This window comes from Chrysemys picta, chromosome 12, assembly GCF_011386835.1.
Source record: "Chrysemys picta bellii isolate R12L10 chromosome 12, ASM1138683v2, whole genome shotgun sequence".
NCBI classification, from domain to species: Eukaryota; Metazoa; Chordata; order Testudines; family Emydidae; genus Chrysemys; species Chrysemys picta.
Window position 1 is genome coordinate 11,185,662 of NC_088802.1, and position 7,644 is coordinate 11,193,305.

A 7,644-nucleotide genomic window follows, 5' to 3' on the forward strand; every position below is an offset into this window, starting at 1 on the left:
CACTGCCATGTGCTGCTCCTGCCCGCTGCCTTGGAGCTGCTCCCTGAGACTCCTGCTTGCTGTGTTGGGGGGAGGGAAGAAAGAGGGGGGGCTAATGTCAGGGCATCCCCCCTCCCCCTTGCTCCTTCACCCCGCTTACCCCATCTTCCATAGATCAAGGGGGACACATGACAGGGCTCAGGATGGAGGGAACTTCCTGGCAGCAGCTTGCTGATTAACTTAACAAGGCAGCGTACTTAAGAGTGGGTCAGCTTATTTAAAGGGGAAATGCGCCTCTCTCTCTCTCTCTCACACACACATACACACACAGTGTGTGTCTCTGTCTCTGCCATGCTGTCTCCCCTCCCTTCATTTCTGCTGCCTTGTAGAGTGTGAGAGTTAACCCTTGAGGGCTCAGCCAATTGCTCGTTCATCATTTAGCAGTAAGGCATTCCCTGGGAAATATCCCACCCTCTGACTCCTCCACCTCAACCAAGCTTCACAATAATCATCACTGTGTACCAGTATTAAATTGTTTGTTTAAAACTTTTACTGTGAATGTGTGTGTGTGTGTATATATATATATATATATATATATATATATATATATATATATATATATATATTAGTGTTTTGTCTAGTGAAAAAATATTCCCTGAACCTAACGCCTTCATTAACATTAATTCTTATGGGGAAATTGGATTCACTTAACATCGTTTCACTTAAAGTTGCATTTTACAGGAACATAACTACAATGTTAAGTGAAGAGTTCCTGTAGAAAGAATTCAACATTTATTATTATGCGTATGTTTCATAAAAGGCAATCACAGCATTTTCAGGGTCCTGACTCATAATTTTCAAAAGTTTGGGGTTAGCAATCCTGTGCCACTGAGAACTCAGGCCTTAAATCTCTATCTGCTACCCATGGAAAGCCCCTAATTTAGTGTGATCATTTATCTAAAACAGCAGAGTTAATGGAAAAGGAAATAGAGAGGCCAAGGTGTGGGAATGCGCATGGAGCTGGACTGTGGGTCCAAGCAGCAAATGAGCACAGCCCCCCCAGGATTGGCGGTGAACTAAAGAGATAAATTAGAACTTTCATTTTTTTATGTAGGTCCTTAGAGCCTTTGCTGGAGACAAGAGGCCTGACAACAGAAACTGACCACTGCCAAGGCAGTATTGCCAGCAGCATGTAATCAAAGATCATGAGATTGGTTGAAGGAAATGAGGTTTTTTTCTTCTAAAAAATTACATTCTGGATCGTATGTTTCTTTGTTTCCGAGCTTTCAGGGTTCGCTCTGGTCACATTGTCAATTTTTTATATTCAGCCATGAGAGTGAAAAACTGACCTTCGTTGAAGAGAGAGCTGAGATGGTCACATAATCACAGGATTGCTGGAGCTGGGGCATTAAGAGAAACACCAGCAAGTGAAGGAGTCAGTGTGAAATCAGGAAAGTTTGCAACAACCCCAATGTGATGTTTTGTGATTTGACGTAAACAGGAAACAGCTGCACTTCTGTAGCTATTGCAGGCCCCTCTCTGGCCCCCATCACGGCACTACCTGAGCACCGCACAAATTTCAATGTACTGAGCCTCGCCCTGCTGCAGATGGGGAAGGGCTCTTACCCCCATTTTACAAAAGGGAAAGTCAGAACCAGACAGAATAAGTGACTTGCCTGAGTTCACACAGAGCAGGGAACTGAACCTGGGTCTACTCAGGGTAACTTAGGCCCTGTCTACACTTGCAAGTTAGAGCGCATTAAATCAGCCCCGGGCATCTTAACTCCTGAGGTGTTGTTACCGAAATATCGGGTCCACCTAGCTGAGAGCCAATAACAGCCAGACAGGGATAAGGAAGAGTTGCTTTATTCTGCAGAAGAAAGGAGAGCTTTGCACCTTAGTACAAAAACTCTGTCTTACACACATTTTACAGATCCTTTATACACATTCAGACAAAGATCCTTGCAGTGTTAACACTTGATTGGTGGTTGTCAGACCCGTGCTTTTGCTATCTGGTCAGTGAAAACCGGCTTGGGACCAGCTCCAACTACCGTAAGGCCTTGAAGGGAAGACAGTTGAAAAGTTCAGGCTACTGTGTACTTGAAGTGTCTGCTTCCCCCTAATGGCCCTGGTTGACATAAAGGCTGCTCTGTTAAGGGGGGGTCACTAGTAACTTTCACAGTCCCCCCTTCGGGCCTGACAAATTCAAAAATTGTCAGGCCCGTTATGCAATTTGCGATCAAGCTGGAGGGACAGATACTGGGTTTTCTTATGGACAGCAGAGCTTTTGATCATAGCATTACACAGGCATTTGGCACATTGTATCATTGTCCAAATAACACATAGAAAGAAAAGAATCCATTTAACAATTGTTTGAAAGAGCCCCGTAAACCATGACCCAAGGTCTGGAAGGAGGTCCTCAAAACTAAAGGTGTGATCAAGAGATACAGCATGGAAAACAACAGCAGCATTCTGTTTATACATAGGTCATTCTGATATCTTGTTTTGCTCACTAATGTAGACTCTTAGTCTACATTCCATATTATCTACACAAGGTCGCAACAACTTCTCACACAGTTCTTTCCCACTTGCCTCACACATTCCTCGCTTCTACAAATCTCGCATTATTAGGGTTACAGTTAGCCTAACTCTTGCTAACGAACTGTCATGCATTGCATCCCCTTCCTGTCAGTTCTTTCTCTGCTTCCACAACCCCCCCCCTTTTGTATACTAGTACAACAAACATTTTCAAATCTCTATTTGCATTAAGTCTTGGAATTCAGATTTTACTTCAGATGCTTCAACCTAAAGGGTTTTGATTGGATGTAATGACAATGCATGATGAGCATGGACATGAAAGGTATTACTATTATTACGTCTTTTACAACAATAACATAATCCTAAAATAACTAATAACAATACAAGCAATAACATTCCCATAGCAATACTATAATGGGGTTGTTGTACAGCCTTAGTCATAAAGCACAATACATCATACTTAGTACATAAAATAGATACTCTATCAACAGTCTGAAAGGCATACTTTTCAACTTGATATATATTTTGAAGCATGTGAATTTGCCCTTGTACTTCAGAGATTTTCTGAATCTCTGGTAACAGTGAAAACAAATTCTGAAATCTATCAGATACTAAACTAGTCCAGTTAAAGGGTATCTGGAACCTAAGGGCTACTTGAAAAACTCTATCTGCAGGCCAGTAAATGATATGGTTGCCTGCAGTGGTAGTGAGATTAAAATGTATGTCTTGCGATATGGTGTCATTAACATACACACAGCTATCATTAGCTTGAAAAAATAAGTGTCCTGTCAGGGTAGTTCCTTGTCCCCTACCCTCCCAGCAAACGTAGTCATGAAGAGTAACAACTTCTCCTGGCTTCAGTTTACGGATACACTGAAGCTGTGGGGGTTCTAATGACCAAAATGTCCATTGACTCCCTAACCCCATCCAAATGTCAGATGTAATCCCAGGAGCACTGACTAAAAATCGATTGGGCATACCAGGAGGTCTAATTTCCCAGATATCTTGGTGAATTACCCAATCCCACATGCATCCTCCCCATGGACCCGGCAGGATTCGGTATGTGGGAGCCCACACCCCCCCCAACCGGTCCATATGCTTGGAAGGAGCACTGAGAATGTCTGCACTTCCACCCAGAAAGTCTCCAAGTATGTCTCCATGGCCACAGATCAGATGGTACTCCTGATGTGTCTGTAAGGGCAGTGGGCCAAGCCTGATGCTCTAGATCATTCCGAATGGCCATTAGCTGGTCATTCAGGAAATCCTGAATTTCTGAACATGCTAGATCCCACTGCAATGCCTTCCCAGCCTCAGTGATATTCAATACCATCTCTGTCAGCAACTTCTGGGTCATAGAACTAAGGGCGGAGATAACATGTAACTCACCAATTCCAGCCTGTACCTGGGTTAGCTGTGCCCCAATTTCTCATCATGTTCTTGGTTCTTAAAAATATTCCAAACTGCTGCTGCACTTTTGGCCCCATCCCATAGGGATCCAGTCAAGTCACTTTTCTTTCTAGAGGAAATAACCCAAACCCTCTGTTGTGCTAATCTAATGGCAGCCTCCTGTGAGCAATTTGGGTATGTAGTGGTGATCTGGAAACTGAATAAGGGTAATGAAAATTTAACAGTCCCTAGTGTAGTGTTAATCACAGTTCATTGATATCCTAATACATTTCTTTTTGGTGTAGTACTATACCACATTCCCAAGCATGGGTCCCACAAGTTTCTTCCTGCCAGTGTATAATTCTTTGTTTCTTCACCAGGGTCAGTTCTTAATGTCTCTTGTAGTCAGGAATCCCTGGACTTTGGTGGTTCCAATGAAGCAAGTGTTCCTTCTTCTCTTTTCCTGAAACAGTGTGGTTTAGCATCATACAGGGGAGAGGTTACTAGCACATCACCCTGTAATGGTTTTGCTTCTTCTAGAAAAATCCAGAGGCACAGTAGGTCTGTCAGTGGACAAGGGAGAGGTTACTAGCACTTCACCTTGTCTTTTTTCCTTTTTCCTGCTGTCCAGAAGGCACAGCAGAGCTAGAAGGAGAAATAGGCTTATCAGTCGAAGAGTCCTCCCGAGGTGGAGGGGTCTTTTTACAGTGAGAAGCATGGGTCCAGGCAGGTAGTCCTTGGCACTTCACAGCGGTGTTGGTGGTTAACAGCACTTGGAAAAGGCCTTTCCAGTGGGGAGCCAAAGCAGTCTTTCGTTGATGAACTTTACATAGACTCAGTCTCCTTGTTTCAATCAATGGCAGGGCTGCTAGGGTCTTTGGGTAGCACTTCTTTTATCTGTGAGAAAAGAAACCTAACACATTTCATTAATGCCTGGCAATGTTTTGCAGATCTCATAGTTGCTTGGGCACATTCAGCCCCCCCTTTTCTTGGCTATCAGCCAAGTCTTAGCTGTGGGCAGTGTCCTTGGATGGGCCAGCATCTTATCTTTGGACTGAGCTTGCTGGCTATTTTTTTTTTTTTTTTTTTTCCCAGTTAACTCGTTCTGTTCTTTTTCCTGCTTCCCTTCTTGGCTTCTTTTAACCTACAAAGGAAACTTCCACTCTTCACTCATACACCTTCTCCCAAAAATGAACACATACACAATTGCCATTATACAGTACATTAGTCTTATTATTCAATGTATGCCATGTACACCCTTCCAGTAAAATAACTTTATTACAGAGCTTTGGAGCAACAAACCAGGACAAGTACACCCACCTTTGAGGAGTCCACTCGGTACAACCTCTGGTGTCCAATAGCTTTCCTCCCTCCCCAGCCCTCTGGCTAGAAATCTGAGGTAGCCAGAAGGATCCCATGGGCAATATGGGGAGTGGGTTAACCTTCCATGTCCTTGCTTCCAAAGACTGTCGGTATGCAAATTTTAACAACAATTTTTCAATTAAAAAATCTGGCCAATGAAGTTTCTTTTTCTTATTTAAGCAAATATATCAGACTTTAGTATATCACATTTTCCTGATTTATCCAAACACTTTGTATTCCAAGTTGAATAAAACAAGTATCTGCTTTTTGATTTAACCCTTCTATTTAAATTTGAGCTAGACTGTCCTATGAAAATATTAAATCCAACAATTCTGGCCACAAGACAAACATCACAAGACAGGACAAAGAACACAAAAATAATTCCTATTGTACCAGTAAATGCATGGTACATCGAATGCTATTCAGCTGGCATCCGTTTTCTCTGATGATCTGAAAGACAAAAGAACCGAGGTCTACCCCTTCTGGGCAGTCAGTCATTACATAAAATATTTACTTTATTACACATACTCTTGTTGATTTTAGGCAAAACAGAGGAATTACCACATATTTCCTTGTATTTGTTTCATATGCAGCCCAGGTTTCAGTGGCTACTACCTTATTAGTTAGAAAATTGCATTAATACAGATGCTTTCTGGCTTGCTTCCAGATCCAAAGCTATCCACGGCTTAAAGATTCTTACTTAAAAAGGGACACAATTAACTTTCCCGGACTTTTGATTGCCTTTTTCTTCTAACTCCTGCTTTCAAACACACAGTGATCTGAACAAGACAACACAACCTATATTGGTAGGTTTGCATTTCTTATACCTCTACTACAATATATACTGCACATGTTCTCCACAATTCAATTTCCACAACACTAGCCACATCAATTTCTACACAAGGTGTAACTATTTCTTTTTAAACACCTGGTAAAGACCATTTACTTAACATATAATCTAAAGGGCTATCCTCAGAGGGTTTTACCAGAGACCCACCCATCTGCCTGCTGACACTCTAACAGAGAATTACACAGAGAACAGAGGGAATTATGGCCTAATTACCAGAGACCCACCCATCTGCCTGCTGACACTCTAACAGAGAATTACACAGAGAACAGAGGGAATTATGGCCTAATAGGATCCTATTACAGGAATTTCTACTAATACTGACCGCTACAGGGGACGGGACAGAAGGATCCCAATTCGACCTCAGAGCTTCATCGCACGCGATGGCTTCCACTCTGAGGAATTACGAATGAGAGGCTCAGTTCCGTCCACACACCTAACGCCCAAATGTATAAGACAGAAATTCATTAACCGGTTAACCAGACCAGAACCAGATAGTGTCTCCTTATCCTATTAGGACTCACCTTATCGGAGCACGAACCCCAGGGGCTGCGGTGAAGCAGAGAAAAGGGGCGAAACACCCCGTTGGCGCCGTTCCCAATTCGCTGCAGCCGTCTGGAGTCCAATGTCCGAGCTAGGATAGTCCCATCTGGGTCGCCAGAAACTGTTACCGAAATATCGGGTCCACCTAGCTGAGAGCCAATAACAGCCAGACAGGGATAAGGAAGAGTTGCTTTATTCTGCAGAAGAAAGGAGAGCTTTGCACCTTAGTACAAAAACTCTGTCTTACACACATTTTACAGATCCTTTATACACATTCAGACAAAGATCCTTGCAGTGTTAACACTTGATTGGTGGTTGTCAGACCCGTGCTTTTGCTATCTGGTCAGTGAAAACCGGCTTGGGACCAGCTCCAACTACCGTAAGGCCTTGAAGGGAAGACAGTTGAAAAGTTCAGGCTACTGTGTACTTGAAGTGTCTGCTTCCCCCTAATGGCCCTGGTTGACATAAAGGCTGCTCTGTTAAGGGGGGGTCACTAGTAACTTTCACAGTGTCCACACTGGCAAGGCACGTAGAGCGCCCGGACTCCGTGGCTGGAGCACTCCTGGTAATCCATCTCCATGAAAAGCATAGAGCTCTGCAGCCATGGCTCTCTCTGGGCACTGGAACTGGCTTAGTTTCACTTTCACAGGAATATGCCCCAGCACCCATAGGTGGCGAGTTATATGGCCCCGTGGTGCCCATGCTCCACCAATATTCCTGAAGGTGGACCCAGCTCCACCAATGTTTGGGCCCCAGGCCCCGTGCTTTGGGGGTCCCCGTGCCATGGGTCGGCAATGTGGGGCGCGCTCATCTCGGGGGCAGCTCTCCCCCCCCATCACTGTGAGCTGCTGAGAGGCCCCAGCTCTGACCTGGCTCCCAGCCCATTGGCCAGGAACCCCGGCCAATGGGATCTGCAGTGGGTGGTGCCAGAGCTGCCTGGCCACGCCTCCCCAGCAGGGAGGGGGAGGGAGCCCCAGGCAGCAGCTCTC

General features: G+C 44.3%; 1 protein-coding gene and 1 long non-coding RNA gene across 8 annotated transcripts in view; one reads left to right on the forward strand and one right to left on the reverse strand.

Moving 5' to 3' along the window:
* LOC101933213 (zinc finger protein 585A-like) overlaps positions 1 to 7,644 on the forward strand; it is a 104,834-nt gene that overhangs the window by 73,977 nt on the left and 23,213 nt on the right. The window lies entirely within an intron of this gene.
* On the reverse strand, positions 1,830 to 7,166 carry LOC135974984 (uncharacterized). The gene is made up of 2 exons (XR_010592048.1): positions 5,224 to 7,166; positions 1,830 to 4,816 (listed from the first exon to the last, which is right to left on the reverse strand). It is a non-coding gene; the product is annotated as an uncharacterized LOC135974984 (long non-coding RNA).